Raw genomic sequence first — 18998 nt, forward strand, 5'->3', positions numbered from 1 at the left:
CACGAATTCCACACAGCGAGGCCCATCTGTGGGCTTGAAATAGCTACCAACTGAACATTAGCGCGATGTGAGACACTACAAGTCCCATCCAGGGCGTGCATCTAAGCAAGAAGGGGTGTGGTGCCTCAAGCACTCCTTCATAACTGCCAAAGCCTCTGAAGAGAAGTGGGGACACTTCGAAACGCGTCAGGCATCCAGGGCAGTTTGAACAGTCAAAGGATATCGTTGTGCTGGAGGCGTGCTTACCATTCAAGGCTCCTTGTGTGCAGCTGAGGTCCGGGTGCTCCTTTGTACGTTGGGTACTTCGGAGCTGGAATATTTACGCGGCGACCCATGCCGCGAAAGGAGCACCACCCTGCAAGAACCGGGGGCCATGCGGTCTTGACTACGGGCCGAGAACATTGGACAGCAGCATATGGATTCTGCACGAATTCCACACAGCGAGGCCCATCTGTGGGCTTGAAATAGCTACCAACTGAACATTAGCGCGATGTGAGACACTACAAGTCCCATAAGTGCCATCCAGGGCGTGCATCTAAGCAAGAAGGGGTGTGGTGCCTCAAGCGCTCCTTCATAACTGCCAAAGCCTCTGAAGAGAAGTGGGGACACTTCGAAACGCGTCAGGCATCCAGGGCAGTTTGAACAGTCAAAGGATATTGTTGTGCTGGAGGCGTGCTTACCATTCAAGGCTCCTTGTGTGCAGCTGAGGTCCGGGTGCTCCTTTGTACGTTGGGTACTTCGGAGCTGGAATATTTACGCGGCGACCCATGCCGCGAAAGGAGCACCACCCTGAAAGAACCGGGGGCCACGCGGTCTTGACTACGGGCCGAGAACATGGGACAGCAGCATATGGATTCTGCACGAATTCCACACAGCGAGGCCCATCTGTGGGCTTGAAATAGCTACCAACTGAACATTAGCGCGATGTGAGACACTACAAGTCCCATCCAGGGCGTGCATCTAAGCAAGAAGGGGTGTGGTGCCTCAAGCGCTCCTTCATAACTGCCAAAGCCTCTGAAGAGAAGTGGGGACACTTCGAAACGCGTCAGGCATCCAGGGCAGTTTGAACAGTCAAAGGATATCGTTGTGCTGGAGGCGTGCTTACCATTCAAGGCTCCTTGTGTGCAGCTGAGGTCCGGGTGCTCCTTTGTACGTTGGGTACTTCGGAGCTGGAATATTTACGCGGCGACCCATGCCGCGAAAAGGAGCACCACCCTGAAAGAACCGGGGGCCATGCGGTCTTGACTACGGCCCGAGAAAATGGGACAGCAGCATATGGATTCTGCACGAATTCCACACAGCGAGGCCCATCTGTGGGCTTGAAATAGCTACCAACTGAAAATTAGCGCGATGTGAGACACTACAAGTCCCATAAGTCCCATCCAGGGCGTGCATCTAAGCAAGAAGGGGTGTGGTGCCTCAAGCGCTCCTTCATAACTGCCAAAGCCTCTGAAGAGAAGTGGGGACACTTCGAAACGCGTCAGGCATCCAGGGCAGTTTGAACAGTCAAAGGATATCGTTGTGCTGGAGGCGTGCTTACCATTCAAGGCTCCTTGTGTGCAGCTGAGGTCCGGGTGCTCCTTTGTACGTTGGGTACTTCGGAGCTGGAATATTTACGCGGCGACCCATGCCGCGAAAGGAGCACCACCCTGAAAGAACCGGGGGCCATGCGGTCTTGACTACGGGCCGAGAACATGGGACAGCAGCATATGGATTCTGCACGAATTCCACACAGCGAGGCCCATCTGTGGGCTTGAAATAGCTACCAACTGAACATTAGCGCGATGTGAGACACTACAAGTCCCATAAGTCCCATCCAGGGCGTGCATCTAAGCAAGAAGGGGTGTGGTGCCTCAAGCGCTCCTTCATAACTGCCAAAGCCTCTGAAGAGAAGTGGGGACACTTGGAAACGCGTCAGGCATCCAGGGCAGTTTGAACAGTCAAAGGATATCGTTGTGCTGGAGGCGTGCTTACCATTCAAGGCTCCTTGTGTGCAGCTGAGGTCCGGGTGCTCCTTTGTACGTTGGGTACTTCGGAGCTGGAATATTTACGCGGCGACCCATGCCGCGAAAGGAGCACCACCCTGAAAGAACCGGGGGCCATGCGGTCTTGACTACGGGCCGAGAACATGGGACAGCAGTATATGGATTCTGCACGAATTCCACACAGCGAGGCCCATCTGTGGGCTTGAAATAGCTACCAACTGAACATTAGCGTGATGTGAGACACTACAAGTCCCATAAGTCCCATCCAGGGCGTGCATCTAAGCAAGAAGGGGTGTGGTGCCTCAAGCGCTCCTTCATAACTGCCAAAGCCTCTGAAGAGAAGTGGGGACACTTCGAAACGCGTCAGGCATCCAGGGCAGTTTGAACAGTCAAAGGATATCGTTGTGCTGGAGGCGTGCTTACCATTCAAGGCTCCTTGTGTGCAGCTGAGGTCCGGGTGCTCCTTTGTATGTTGGGTACTTCGGAGCTGGAATATTTACGCGGCGACCCATGCCACGAAAGGAGCACCACCCTGAAAGAACCGGGGGCCATGCGGTCTTGACTACGGGCCGAGAACATGGGACAGCAGCATATGGATTCTGCACGAATTCCACACAGCGAGGCCCATCTGTGGGCTTGAAATAGCTACCAACTGAACATTAGCGCGATGTGAGACACTACAAGTCCCATAAGTCCCATCCCGGGCGTACATCTAAGCAAGAAGGGGTGTGGTGCCTCAAGCGCTCCTTCATAACTGCCAAAGCCTCTGAAGAGAAGTGGGGACACTTCGAAACGCGTCAGGCATCCAGGGCAGTTTGAACAGTCAAAGGATATCGTTGTGCTGGAGGCGTGCTTACCATTCAAGGCTCCTTGTGTGCAGCTGAGGTCCGGGTGCTCCTTTGTACGTTGGGTACTTAGGAGCTGGAATATTTACACGGCGACCCATGCCGCGAAAGGAGCACCACCCTGAAAGAACCGGGGGCCATGCGGTCTTGACTACGGGCCGAGAACATGGGACAGCAGCATATGGATTCTGCACGAATTCCACACAGCGAGGCCCATCTGTGGGCTTGAAATAGCTACCAACTGAACATTAGCGCGATGTGAGACACTACAAGTCCCATAAGTCCCATCCAGGGCGTGCATCTAAGCAAGAAGGGGTGTGGTGCCTCAAGCGCTCCTTCATAACTGCCAAAGCCTCTGAAGAGAAGTGGGGACACTTCGAAACGCGTCAGGCATCCAGGGCAGTTTGAACAGTCAAAGGATATTGTTGTGCTGGAGGCGTGCTTACCATTCAAGGCTCCTTGTGTGCAGCTGAGGTCCGGGTGCTCCTTTGTACGTTGGGTACTTCGGAGCTGGAATATTTACGCGGCGACCCATGCCGCGAAAGGAGCACCACCCTGAAAGAACCGGGGGCCACGCGGTCTTGACTACGGGCCGAGAACATGGGACAGCAGCATATGGATTCTGCACGAATTCCACACAGCGAGGCCCATCTGTGGGCTTGAAATAGCTACCAACTGAACATTAGCGCGATGTGAGACACTACAAGTCCCATCCAGGGCGTGCATCTAAGCAAGAAGGGGTGTGGTGCCTCAAGCACTCCTTCATAACTGCCAAAGCCTCTGAAGAGAAGTGGGGACACTTCGAAACGCGTCAGGCATCCAGGGCAGTTTGAACAGTCAAAGGATATCGTTGTGCTGGAGGCGTGCTTACCATTCAAGGCTCCTTGTGTGCAGCTGAGGTCCGGGTGCTCCTTTGTACGTTGGGTACTTCGGAGCTGGAATATTTACGCGGCGACCCATGCCGCGAAAGGAGCACCACCCTGCAAGAACCGGGGGCCATGCGGTCTTGACTACGGGCCGAGAACATTGGACAGCAGCATATGGATTCTGCACGAATTCCACACAGCGAGGCCCATCTGTGGGCTTGAAATAGCTACCAACTGAACATTAGCGCGATGTGAGACACTACAAGTCCCATAAGTCCCATCCAGGGCGTGCATCTAAGCAAGAAGGGGTGTGGTGCCTCAAGCGCTCCTTCATAACTGCCAAAGCCTCTGAAGAGAAGTGGGGACACTTCGAAATGCGTCAGGCATCCAGGGCAGTTTGAACAGTCAAAGGATATTGTTGTGCTGGAGGCGTGCTTACCATTCAAGGCTCCTTGTGTGCAGCTGAGGTCCGAGTGCTCCTTTGTACGTTGGGTACTTCGGAGCTGGAATATTTACGCGGCGACCCATGCCGCGAAAGGAGCACCACCCTGAAAGAACCGGGGGCCACGCGGTCTTGACTACGGGCCGAGAACATGGGACAGCAGCCTATGGATTCTGCACGAATTCCACACAGCGAGGCCCATCTGTGGGCTTGAAATAGCTACCAACTGAACATTAGCGCGATGTGAGACACTACAAGTCCCATCCAGGGCGTGCATCTAAGCAAGAAGGGGTGTGGTGCCTCAAGCGCTCCTTCATAACTGCCAAAGCCTCTGAAGAGAAGTGGGGACACTTCGAAACGCGTCAGGCATCCAGGGCAGTTTGAACAGTCAAAGGATATCGTTGTGCTGGAGGCGTGCTTACCATTCAAGGCTCCTTGTGTGCAGCTGAGGTCCGGGTGCTCCTTTGTACGTTGGGTACTTCGGAGCTGGAATATTTACGCGGCGACCCATGCCGCGAAAGAAGCACCACCCTGAAAGAACCGGGGGCCATGCGGTCTTGACTACGGGCCGAGAACATGGGACAGCAGCATATGGATTCTGCACGAATTCCACACAGCGAGGCCCATCTGTGGGCTTGAAATAGCTACCAACTGAACATTAGCGCGATGTGAGACACTACAAGTCCCATAAGTGCCATCCAGGGCGTGCATCTAAGCAAGAAGGGGTGTGGTGCCTCAAGCGCTCCTTCATAACTGCCAAAGCCTCTGAAGAGAAGTGGGGACACTTCGAAACGCGTCAGGCATCCAGGGCAGTTTGAACAGTCAAAGGATATTGTTGTGCTGGAGGCGTGCTTACCATTCAAGGCTCCTTGTGTGCAGCTGAGGTCCGGGTGCTCCTTTGTACGTTGGGTACTTCGGAGCTGGAATATTTACGCGGCGACCCATGCCGCGAAAGGAGCACCACCCTGAAAGAACCGGGGGCCACGCGGTCTTGACTACGGGCCGAGAACATGGGACAGCAGCATATGGATTCTGCACGAATTCCACACAGCGAGGCCCATCTGTGGGCTTGAAATAGCTACCAACTGAACATTAGCGCGATGTGAGACACTACAAGTCCCATCCAGGGCGTGCATCTAAGCAAGAAGGGGTGTGGTGCCTCAAGCGCTCCTTCATAACTGCCAAAGCCTCTGAAGAGAAGTGGGGACACTTCGAAACGCGTCAGGCATCCAGGGCAGTTTGAACAGTCAAAGGATATCGTTGTGCTGGAGGCGTGCTTACCATTCAAGGCTCCTTGTGTGCAGCTGAGGTCCGGGTGCTCCTTTGTACGTTGGGTACTTCGGAGCTGGAATATTTACGCGGCGACCCATGCCGCGAAAAGGAGCACCACCCTGAAAGAACCGGGGGCCATGCGGTCTTGACTACGGCCCGAGAAAATGGGACAGCAGCATATGGATTCTGCACGAATTCCACACAGCGAGGCCCATCTGTGGGCTTGAAATAGCTACCAACTGAAAATTAGCGCGATGTGAGACACTACAAGTCCCATAAGTCCCATCCAGGGCGTGCATCTAAGCAAGTAGGGGTGTGGTGCCTCAAGCGCTCCTTCATAACTGCCAAAGCCTCTGAAGAGAAGTGGGGACACTTCGAAACGCGTCAGGCATCCAGGGCAGTTTGAACAGTCAAAGGATATCGTTGTGCTGGAGGCGTGCTTACCATTCAAGGCTCCTTGTGTGCAGCTGAGGTCCGGGTGCTCCTTTGTACGTTGGGTACTTCGGAGCTGGAATATTTACGCGGCGACCCATGCCGCGAAAGGAGCACCACCCTGAAAGAACCGGGGGCCATGCGGTCTTGACTACGGGCCGAGAACATGGGACAGCAGCATATGGATTCTGCACGAATTCCACACAGCGAGGCCCATCTGTGGGCTTGAAATAGCTACCAACTGAACATTAGCGCGATGTGAGACACTACAAGTCCCATAAGTCCCATCCAGGGCGTGCATCTAAGCAAGAAGGGGTGTGGTGCCTCAAGCGCTCCTTCATAACTGCCAAAGCCTCTGAAGAGAAGTGGGGACACTTGGAAACGCGTCAGGCATCCAGGGCAGTTTGAACAGTCAAAGGATATCGTTGTGCTGGAGGCGTGCTTACCATTCAAGGCTCCTTGTGTGCAGCTGAGGTCCGGGTGCTCCTTTGTACGTTGGGTACTTCGGAGCTGGAATATTTACGCGGCGACCCATGCCGCGAAAGGAGCACCACCCTGAAAGAACCGGGGGCCATGCGGTCTTGACTACGGGCCGAGAACATGGGACAGCAGTATATGGATTCTGCACGAATTCCACACAGCGAGGCCCATCTGTGGGCTTGAAATAGCTACCAACTGAACATTAGCGTGATGTGAGACACTACAAGTCCCATAAGTCCCATCCAGGGCGTGCATCTAAGCAAGAAGGGGTGTGGTGCCTCAAGCGCTCCTTCATAACTGCCAAAGCCTCTGAAGAGAAGTGGGGACACTTCGAAACGCGTCAGGCATCCAGGGCAGTTTGAACAGTCAAAGGATATCGTTGTGCTGGAGGCGTGCTTACCATTCAAGGCTCCTTGTGTGCAGCTGAGGTCCGGGTGCTCCTTTGTATGTTGGGTACTTCGGAGCTGGAATATTTACGCGGCGACCCATGCCACGAAAGGAGCACCACCCTGAAAGAACCGGGGGCCATGCGGTCTTGACTACGGGCCGAGAACATGGGACAGCAGCATATGGATTCTGCACGAATTCCACACAGCGAGGCCCATCTGTGGGCTTGAAATAGCTACCAACTGAACATTAGCGCGATGTGAGACACTACAAGTCCCATAAGTCCCATCCCGGGCGTACATCTAAGCAAGAAGGGGTGTGGTGCCTCAAGCGCTCCTTCATAACTGCCAAAGCCTCTGAAGAGAAGTGGGGACACTTCGAAACGCGTCAGGCATCCAGGGCAGTTTGAACAGTCAAAGGATATCGTTGTGCTGGAGGCGTGCTTACCATTCAAGGCTCCTTGTGTGCAGCTGAGGTCCGGGTGCTCCTTTGTACGTTGGGTACTTCGGAGCTGGAATATTTACACGGCGACCCATGCCGCGAAAGGAGCACCACCCTGAAAGAACCGGGGGCCATGCGGTCTTGACTACGGGCCGAGAACATGGGACAGCAGCATATGGATTCTGCACGAATTCCACACAGCGAGGCCCATCTGTGGGCTTGAAATAGCTACCAACTGAACATTAGCGCGATGTGAGACACTACAAGTCCCATAAGTCCCATCCAGGGCGTGCATCTAAGCAAGAAGGGGTGTGGTGCCTCAAGCGCTCCTTCATAACTGCCAAAGCCTCTGAAGAGAAGTGGGGACACTTCGAAACGCGTCAGGCATCCAGGGCAGTTTGAACAGTCAAAGGATATCGTTGTGCTGGAGGCGTGCTTACCATTCAAGGCTCCTTGTGTGCAGCTGAGGTCCGGGTGCTCCTTTGTACGTTGGGTACTTCGGAGCTGGAATATTTACACGGCGACCCATGCCGCGAAAGGAGCACCACCCTGAAAGAACCGGGGGCCATGCGGTCTTGACTACGGGCCGAGAACATGGGACAGCAGCATATGGATTCTGCACGAATTCCACACAGCGAGGCCCATCTGTGGGCTTGAAATAGCTACCAACTGAACATTAGCGCGATGTGAGACACTACAAGTCCCATAAGTCCCATCCAGGGCGTGCATCTAAGCAAGAAGGGGTGTGGTGCCTCAAGCGCTCCTTCATAACTGCCAAAGCCTCTGAAGAGAAGTGGGGACACTTGGAAACGCGTCAGGCATCCAGGGCAGTTTGAACAGTCAAAGGATATCGTTGTGCTGGAGGCGTGCTTACCATTCAAGGCTCCTTGTGTGCAGCTGAGGTCCGGGTGCTCCTTTGTACGTTGGGTACTTCGGAGCTGGAATATTTACGCGGCGACCCATGCCGCGAAAGGAGCACCACCCTGAAAGAACCGGGGGCCATGCGGTCTTGACTACGGGCCGAGAACATGGGACAGCAGTATATGGATTCTGCACGAATTCCACACAGCGAGGCCCATCTGTGGGCTTGAAATAGCTACCAACTGAACATTAGCGTGATGTGAGACACTACAAGTCCCATAAGTCCCATCCAGGGCGTGCATCTAAGCAAGAAGGGGTGTGGTGCCTCAAGCGCTCCTTCATAACTGCCAAAGCCTCTGAAGAGAAGTGGGGACACTTCGAAACGCGTCAGGCATCCAGGGCAGTTTGAACAGTCAAAGGATATCGTTGTGCTGGAGGCGTGCTTACCATTCAAGGCTCCTTGTGTGCAGCTGAGGTCCGGGTGCTCCTTTGTATGTTGGGTACTTCGGAGCTGGAATATTTACGCGGCGACCCATGCCACGAAAGGAGCACCACCCTGAAAGAACCGGGGGCCATGCGGTCTTGACTACGGGCCGAGAACATGGGACAGCAGCATATGGATTCTGCACGAATTCCACACAGCGAGGCCCATCTGTGGGCTTGAAATAGCTACCAACTGAACATTAGCGCGATGTGAGACACTACAAGTCCCATAAGTCCCATCCAGGGCGTGCATCTAAGCAAGAAGGGGTGTGGTGCCTCAAGCGCTCCTTCATAACTGCCAAAGCCTCTGAAGAGAAGTGGGGACACTTGGAAACGCGTCAGGCATCCAGGGCAGTTTGAACAGTCAAAGGATATCGTTGTGCTGGAGGCGTGCTTACCATTCAAGGCTCCTTGTGTGCAGCTGAGGTCCGGGTGCTCCTTTGTACGTTGGGTACTTCGGAGCTGGAATATTTACGCGGCGACCCATGCCGCGAAAGGAGCACCACCCTGAAAGAACCGGGGGCCATGCGGTCTTGACTACGGGCAGAGAACATGGGACAGCAGTATATGGATTCTGCACGAATTCCACACAGCGAGGCCCATCTGTGGGCTTGAAATAGCTACCAACTGAACATTAGCGTGATGTGAGACACTACAAGTCCCATAAGTCCCATCCAGGGCGTGCATCTAAGCAAGAAGGGGTGTGGTGCCTCAAGCGCTCCTTCATAACTGCCAAAGCCTCTGAAGAGAAGTGGGGACACTTCGAAACGCGTCAGGCATCCAGGGCAGTTTGAACAGTCAAAGGATATCGTTGTGCTGGAGGCGTGCTTACCATTCAAGGCTCCTTGTGTGCAGCTGAGGTCCGGGTGCTCCTTTGTATGTTGGGTACTTCGGAGCTGGAATATTTACGCGGCGACCCATGCCACGAAAGGAGCACCACCCTGAAAGAACCGGGGGCCATGCGGTCTTGACTACGGGCCGAGAACATGGGACAGCAGCATATGGATTCTGCACGAATTCCACACAGCGAGGCCCATCTGTGGGCTTGAAATAGCTACCAACTGAACATTAGCGCGATGTGAGACACTACAAGTCCCATAAGTCCCATCCCGGGCGTACATCTAAGCAAGAAGGGGTGTGGTGCCTCAAGCGCTCCTTCATAACTGCCAAAGCCTCTGAAGAGAAGTGGGGACACTTCGAAACGCGTCAGGCATCCAGGGCAGTTTGAACAGTCAAAGGATATCGTTGTGCTGGAGGCGTGCTTACCATTCAAGGCTCCTTGTGTGCAGCTGAGGTCCGGGTGCTCCTTTGTACGTTGGGTACTTCGGAGCTGGAATATTTACACGGCGACCCATGCCGCGAAAGGAGCACCACCCTGAAAGAACCGGGGGCCATGCGGTCTTGACTACGGGCCGAGAACATGGGACAGCAGCATATGGATTCTGCACGAATTCCACACAGCGAGGCCCATCTGTGGGCTTGAAATAGCTACCAACTGAACATTAGCGCGATGTGAGACACTACAAGTCCCATAAGTCCCATCCCGGGCGTACATCTAAGCAAGAAGGGGTGTGGTGCCTCAAGCGCTCCTTCATAACTGCCAAAGCCTCTGAAGAGAAGTGGGGACACTTCGAAACGCGTCAGGCATCCAGGGCAGTTTGAACAGTCAAAGGATATCGTTGTGCTGGAGGCGTGCTTACCATTCAAGGCTCCTTGTGTGCAGCTGAGGTCCGGGTGCTCCTTTGTACGTTGGGTACTTCGGAGCTGGAATATTTACACGGCGACCCATGCCGCGAAAGGAGCACCACCCTGAAAGAACCGGGGGCCATGCGGTCTTGACTACGGGCCGAGAACATGGGACAGCAGCATATGGATTCTGCACGAATTCCACACAGCGAGGCCCATCTGTGGGCTTGAAATAGCTACCAACTGAACATTAGCGCGATGTGAGACACTACAAGTCCCATAAGTCCCATCCAGGGCGTGCATCTAAGCAAGAAGGGGTGTGGTGCCTCAAGCGCTCCTTCATAACTGCCAAAGCCTCTGAAGAGAAGTGGGGACACTTGGAAACGCGTCAGGCATCCAGGGCAGTTTGAACAGTCAAAGGATATCGTTGTGCTGGAGGCGTGCTTACCATTCAAGGCTCCTTGTGTGCAGCTGAGGTCCGGGTGCTCCTTTGTACGTTGGGTACTTCGGAGCTGGAATATTTACGCGGCGACCCATGCCGCGAAAGGAGCACCACCCTGAAAGAACCGGGGGCCATGCGGTCTTGACTACGGGCCGAGAACATGGGACAGCAGTATATGGATTCTGCACGAATTCCACACAGCGAGGCCCATCTGTGGGCTTGAAATAGCTACCAACTGAACATTAGCGTGATGTGAGACACTACAAGTCCCATAAGTCCCATCCAGGGCGTGCATCTAAGCAAGAAGGGGTGTGGTGCCTCAAGCGCTCCTTCATAACTGCCAAAGCCTCTGAAGAGAAGTGGGGACACTTCGAAACGCGTCAGGCATCCAGGGCAGTTTGAACAGTCAAAGGATATCGTTGTGCTGGAGGCGTGCTTACCATTCAAGGCTCCTTGTGTGCAGCTGAGGTCCGGGTGCTCCTTTGTATGTTGGGTACTTCGGAGCTGGAATATTTACGCGGCGACCCATGCCACGAAAGGAGCACCACCCTGAAAGAACCGGGGGCCATGCGGTCTTGACTACGGGCCGAGAACATGGGACAGCAGCATATGGATTCTGCACGAATTCCACACAGCGAGGCCCATCTGTGGGCTTGAAATAGCTACCAACTGAACATTAGCGCGATGTGAGACACTACAAGTCCCATAAGTCCCATCCCGGGCGTACATCTAAGCAAGAAGGGGTGTGGTGCCTCAAGCGCTCCTTCATAACTGCCAAAGCCTCTGAAGAGAAGTGGGGACACTTCGAAACGCGTCAGGCATCCAGGGCAGTTTGAACAGTCAAAGGATATCGTTGTGCTGGAGGCGTGCTTACCATTCAAGGCTCCTTGTGTGCAGCTGAGGTCCGGGTGCTCCTTTGTACGTTGGGTACTTCGGAGCTGGAATATTTACACGGCGACCCATGCCGCGAAAGGAGCACCACCCTGAAAGAACCGGGGGCCATGCGGTCTTGACTACGGGCCGAGAACATGGGACAGCAGCATATGGATTCTGCACGAATTCCACACAGCGAGGCCCATCTGTGGGCTTGAAATAGCTACCAACTGAACATTAGCGCGATGTGAGACACTACAAGTCCCATAAGTCCCATCCAGGGCGTGCATCTAAGCAAGAAGGGGTGTGGTGCCTCAAGCGCTCCTTCATAACTGCCAAAGCCTCTGAAGAGAAGTGGGGACACTTCGAAACGCGTCAGGCATCCAGGGCAGTTTGAACAGTCAAAGGATATTGTTGTGCTGGAGGCGTGCTTACCATTCAAGGCTCCTTGTGTGCAGCTGAGGTCCGGGTGCTCCTTTGTACGTTGGGTACTTCGGAGCTGGAATATTTACGCGGTGACCCATGCCGCGAAAGGAGCACCACCCTGAAAGAACCGGGGGCCACGCGGTCTTGACTACGGGCCGAGAACATGGGACAGCAGCATATGGATTCTGCACGAATTCCACACAGCGAGGCCCATCTGTGGGCTTGAAATAGCTACCAACTGAACATTAGCGCGATGTGAGACACTACAAGTCCCATCCAGGGCGTGCATCTAAGCAAGAAGGGGTGTGGTGCCTCAAGCACTCCTTCATAACTGCCAAAGCCTCTGAAGAGAAGTGGGGACACTTCGAAACGCGTCAGGCATCCAGGGCAGTTTGAACAGTCAAAGGATATCGTTGTGCTGGAGGCGTGCTTACCATTCAAGGCTCCTTGTGTGCAGCTGAGGTCCGGGTGCTCCTTTGTACGTTGGGTACTTCGGAGCTGGAATATTTACGCGGCGACCCATGCCGCGAAAGGAGCACCACCCTGCAAGAACCGGGGGCCATGCGGTCTTGACTACGGGCCGAGAACATTGGACAGCAGCATATGGATTCTGCACGAATTCCACACAGCGAGGCCCATCTGTGGGCTTGAAATAGCTACCAACTGAACATTAGCGCGATGTGAGACACTACAAGTCCCATAAGTCCCATCCAGGGCGTGCATCTAAGCAAGAAGGGGTGTGGTGCCTCAAGCGCTCCTTCATAACTGCCAAAGCCTCTGAAGAGAAGTGGGGACACTTCGAAATGCGTCAGGCATCCAGGGCAGTTTGAACAGTCAAAGGATATTGTTGTGCTGGAGGCGTGCTTACCATTCAAGGCTCCTTGTGTGCAGCTGAGGTCCGGGTGCTCCTTTGTACGTTGGGTACTTCGGAGCTGGAATATTTACGCGGCGACCCATGCCGCGAAAGGAGCACCACCCTGAAAGAACCGGGGGCCACGCGGTCTTGACTACGGGCCGAGAACATGGGACAGCAGCCTATGGATTCTGCACGAATTCCACACAGCGAGGCCCATCTGTGGGCTTGAAATAGCTACCAACTGAACATTAGCGCGATGTGAGACACTACAAGTCCCATCCAGGGCGTGCATCTAAGCAAGAAGGGGTGTGGTGCCTCAAGCGCTCCTTCATAACTGCCAAAGCCTCTGAAGAGAAGTGGGGACACTTCGAAACGCGTCAGGCATCCAGGGCAGTTTGAACAGTCAAAGGATATCGTTGTGCTGGAGGAGTGCTTACCATTCAAGGCTCCTTGTGTGCAGCTGAGGTCCGGGTGCTCCTTTGTACGTTGGGTACTTCGGAGCTGGAATATTTACGCGGCGACCCATGCCGCGAAAGAAGCACCACCCTGAAAGAACCGGGGGCCATGCGGTCTTGACTACGGGCCGAGAACATGGGACAGCAGCATATGGATTCTGCACGAATTCCACACAGCGAGGCCCATCTGTGGGCTTGAAATAGCTACCAACTGAACATTAGCGCGATGTGAGACACTACAAGTCCCATAAGTCCCATCCAGGGCGTGCATCTAAGCAAGAAGGGGTGTGGTGCCTCAAGCGCTCCTTCATAACTGCCAAAGCCTCTGAAGAGAAGTGGGGACACTTCGAAACGCATCAGGCATCCAGGGCAGTTTGAACAGTCAAAGGATATCGTTGTGCTGGAGGCGTGCTTACCATTCAAGGCTCCTTGTGTGCAGCTGAGGTCCGGGTGCTCCTTTGTACGTTGGGTACTTCGGAGCTGGAATATATATATATATATATATATATATATATATATATATATATATATATATATATATATATATATATATATATATATATATATATATATATATATATATATATATATTCAGTATGTAGACGTCTTCCAAAAGAACAACAGCTGGAAAAGTAGACGATGCCAGACCCATAGATAGTGCTAGATTATTTTATTTAGAGACCCGACACCAGTCCGCCATGACGCGTTTCGGCTTCACCAAGCCTTGATCACATGACACTGTCATGGGGGCTGATCACCCTTTCTAAAGTGCACACAATTAATTAGCATAATGAAGCTGAAAAAGGTACTATTGCTGTCTTAAACGCTTGTCGCATACGGTTAAAGGTTTAATCATATCCTAACAGTCAAGGCCAACAGTTAACACAAAATGATTATGCAACATCAATCAATTCAAATTAGTTTAGCCGTCTCGTTTGCACTCTGTGGAATGGGCGAGGCAATTACGAATAATATTAAAACAATTACAAACTTGAACTGCTGTAAAACAATAAATATTCCAATTCATTGCCTCAACTACTATAGCGTATATATATATATTTTTTTCTACCGTATGCTTGTCTAACAGCAACAGAAGAAAAATATATTACAAAACCACATCTTAGTGCTAAAGCATGTATATACAATATAATACATATTATTTGACGGACTAGCATAACATCCTGCCCAAGTGGGCATAAAGTGCTATAGAATGGCTGCGACTGTGTACAGCATTGCAGTGTTAATCAATCACGCCCAAGTGGGCAAAACACACTGTGCAAAAATGCGCTATAATCATTATGCATAATTACAAGACATACTCCATTATGCAATTTGATGTAAACGTGCTACCTGTGAAATTAAAATCATGAGTACGATGTTAACTTTCATGTAATTATAGTCGTGTGGAGGACTTATTCTTAGGGTAATTCACAATTGTTTGCTACTATTTACTCAGTAGTAGCAAATAACAATATTTATAGCTGTAAATACAATATACTGTTAGACCAATTACTAGGAAGCCGCCAGTTCATAAATGGGTGTAACAATCTTCACTGGTATTGAGCCCGTTAGGTATCTTTGAATCTAGGAGGATAATATGCCTTGTCTCCAATTTCCTAAGTAAGGACTCCCTGTCTCCACCTCTTCTCTGTGGGGGTACAGTGTCAATCACAAAGTAAAGCAAAAGTGAAGCATTTCTAGCATGGACCTTATCAAAGTGTCTTGCGACCGGATACGCTGGATCTGCATTAGTGATGGCTCGCAGGTGTTGTAAGATCCTTTTGTACACATGTGGTCTGGTACTCCCCACATACCTCAGACCGCATGGACATTCCAGTACATATACTGCGTATTCCGATCTGCAATTCAACTTTTGCTTCATCTTGATGGGAGTGGGAAACAGTGGAGACAGGTATTTTGATCTACTAACCCCATTCCTGCACGCCTTACATGAGGAACATATATATATATCCATACTAATATTATAAAGAGAGAGCCCAAACCTTTGAGGCGGTTAATCTCAGTAACCACAGCACCAATCACAACACCCAATACAGCATTGGAAAGGGCAGTTGCAGAAGCAGGACATAGGCTATGCAGAGGGCCACCATATACATTTAAACTGTAAAAGACCCGTGCCAGCAAAGTAGTCCCTTGTGGGCGTGTCTGCGTTCTGCTGTGGGCGTGTGCTGGTGGTGTGACAAACGGTGGGGGCGTGTGGTACGTTCCGCCCTTCATGCCATGTGAGTCGTAATTGCGCCGCATCAAGGGGCACGCTGGGGGCATGACATGCTGGGGCCGTGACAAACGCTGTGGGCGTGTGTCCGCGCTGTGGGCGTGTGTCCACCCTTCATGCCATGTGAAGCGCCAATTACGCAATTGCCCCACATCAAAGGGCACGCTGGGGGCGTGTGCTACGTTCTGCACTTCATGCCATCTGGGTCATACATTAATCAGATCGTCTGCTGTGGCCGTGTGCTGGGGGCGTCACAAAGGCGTTCACCTCGAAGCGTGGTAAATAACCATTCGCAAGACTCCCTTGAGGGACTGCCCGTTGTCTCACATATACTGGGGGTGCCGAATGCAGTGTGTTCCTTGGCCTGGGTGCATCTGAAAGGGCCGAACGCAGTGTGTGGCTTGGCCTGGGTGCATCTAAAAAGCACACCGGGCCGACGAGCGTCGGTGTGGGTCATAAGAAAATAAGAACAGCGGGAAACAATCATTCAAGACTCACACAATTCTAATTGTTAGACGGTCTCCGCTGGCCCTCAGCGGGGGCAAACGCGACGGAGCGTGTCTGCGGGGACAATTACTGCAGCCTCTCATGCGCGCTGTTACTGAACTATCACATTAAACCGAATTACACGCGCCTGCTAACATCAGCCAGGGCTGTAGCCGGGCTCAGGCGGCAGATCACTACACTAATACATGCACCTGCTAACATCAACCAGGGCTGCAGCTGGGCCTCAAGCAGGGGAACACGCGAATGACCGTATCTGAATGCACACATTACACACATTCTATTTCATACCCGGACAACGTCGGGACGGGCTGCTAGTATCCTTATAAAGGCATAAGAATCATACCCATATTAAGTCATAGCCAATGCAGTCCAAATACAGCAAGGCTACTCCCATAGACTCCTAGAAAGCACGTGTTCTTAACCAAACCAAGCCTCCAGCAGCCCGGGAATTCCCCCTGCTTCTGTATTGATTTGTCCTAGAACTCCTGGAGTCCTGAAAGAACGGCGAGTTCTTAGTGACGTCTTATGTCCAACCTTACGTCAAACTCGGCACCTTCCAGGTACAAATATACCAGCATCTGCGCTAGCAAAACACACGGTGGTTTGGAGCAGATCGGCTATCTATTTGCCCGATGCCCTGCTGAAGCGAGTGCCGAAGGAAGCCGACCCTCCCATTGACGCACTGACACACTGTCTTTTCTCCTGCCGAGAAATTCAGCTCCAGTGTTTCCCTGTCACCCTTGCGGGTTGCTGGGAGATCGAGTCCTGAGAGAGACATACAAGACCTCCTTCATTCTATAACCAAGGTACGGAGCTGATTATACCCGTAGAGAATTCTTGATCCAGATTCTTGGCAGAAACTATCTTAACTCAAACTACAACTCATTTACTCCGTCCCATGTACTAGGCTTAGGTTAGGTACACCGGGGTAGGCGTATCTTAGAAGCACAGTTGAGTACGTTTAGTCAACTTTTATCATTGTATGTATTTTATTCGTTTTAAGTATATTATGGCTTAGAAACCATATAAATGCTTTTACAGTATTATTTCATAAAACTCCTTTTACTGTACGCACTTTACTTTATGACAAGTATTGCAATTGTAGCAATTCACTTCTCTTGCATGAGAAAGAAGACTGCTCACTTTTATTGAAAACACCCGTCTCTCTATTTTTCTGCACTTCTGGTGAAACTAAGCATGCACGATTGACTGAGTGAAATAGCCATCTATTGTTTCCGCGACTCTGGAGATATATTCCTTATTCTTGGGGGAGCAAAACTGTCATGTTTATGCGGTTGTCAGAAACGAATCCCTTCTTGTGAATTTGAGAAAGCCTCTGAGCTAGCTGGCATTCATAATTAAGTCTAACATATTCAATAGAGACCTAGTCGACCTCAGTCCTACGTCTAAACTATCGTTTATGTTATTCCAATGCGCAGAGCCTATTGGGAATATAGGGACTACACTACATGGCGCCCAACGTTTGGTAAGGCGATAATTTAACACTAGATACTAGAGTAACTCAGTCGTGCTTTTCACACAGACCCCTTTTTCTGGAAAAACTCCAATAGACGTCTGGAGTGGGTGAAAGGTTAATATCCGCCAAAACTTAGTAGGAAGAGAATCCTATGTATTATTTTTTGGTTTGGTCAACGTTGAAGGATACAGTGTTCCAAAATATTGTGCACCTAATCTTTGTTTCCTTGAAACTTGCTCTGCAAACTTTCTGTCAGCAAAAATGTCGGAAAGTGACGAAGAAAGGGAGAGAGCTAGAATAGCAACTCAACTTTTAGCGGAAGACACAAGTCTCCAACAAAATGACCCGGATGCAATACTGATCCCGGTAAATATAAGGAAAACCTTAACTATAAAACTTATAGAAAATGGAGTATCAGCAAGAGGGGGTACAGTCATATTTGTGGTAGAGGCACATGAATATCGGCAGGTATACTACTCATGGATAAATTTTCCAGCAGCAAATGCTGTGACACGCGAGTTCTACTACTACAAAATAGAGGAACCTCCAACGGAATACGTTCCTTTCGAGGACGTTGAAATTCCACTAACTTACCAGGAGCATGAGCTCTGGTTTAATGGCGCCCTAAAACATGCATCTCACAAATGAACAATCCTTTATTTCCTGTCTCCAAACCAGATGATTCATATCGTCTAGTTTTTGACCACAGACACCTAAACTCTTGTTGCAAAACATTTGCAGTACAAAACTCACATAGTGCAGCACTAATGACTAACATTGTGCGCAAAAAATATAAAACAACATTAGACATTTCAAATGGTTTCTTCTGTCAAAACATTGCAGCAGAAAGCAGGTATTTGACCGCTTTCTCCAGTATGGGGGCCCAGAGGCAATTTTGTCGTCTCCCGCAGGAATTCAAGAACATTCCAGGATTATTTTCAGCCAGGGTAACAGAATTACTACAAATATATGATGATGAGGCATTATCTTATGTCGATGACATCTATCTTACAGACGATGACCTGGAGACACACTTGAGAAGGGTGAACACCATTATACTTGGGTTCGCATCTGAAGGGTACAAATTCAACTTTAAAAAATCACGAATTGCCCACCTCACTGGCCTATTTTTAGGGTATGAGTTATCAAATGAAGGCAAAAGCCTAGCAGACAACTTCTTAGATAAGTGTGCAGTACTCCAAGCTCCAAAAACGCTGAAAAACTTACAATCAATTCTAAGTTTCCTGAATTTCGGAAGAACTTACATTCTAAACTACGCAGACAGGGTTAAACCTCTCTACGAATTAATAAAACCTGATTTCAAACCAATTAATTGGACCCACAAACACACAGAAATTTTACGATCAATGCAAACAGACATGTTAAGTAAAACAAAACTGCAAACACGCGCAAACGAACGCAACCTTGTAATCCGAGTCATCCCAGGAAGATGCGGATTCACGTACCGGACCTCTAATGAGGGAGAAACTGTACCAATAGCTTATAAATCACACTTGTAAACACAAGCTGAAATGAAATTGTTCTA

Source organism: Lissotriton helveticus, chromosome 2_1 (genome assembly GCF_964261635.1).
Source record: "Lissotriton helveticus chromosome 2_1, aLisHel1.1, whole genome shotgun sequence".
Lineage (NCBI taxonomy): Eukaryota > Metazoa > Chordata > Amphibia > Caudata > Salamandridae > Lissotriton > Lissotriton helveticus.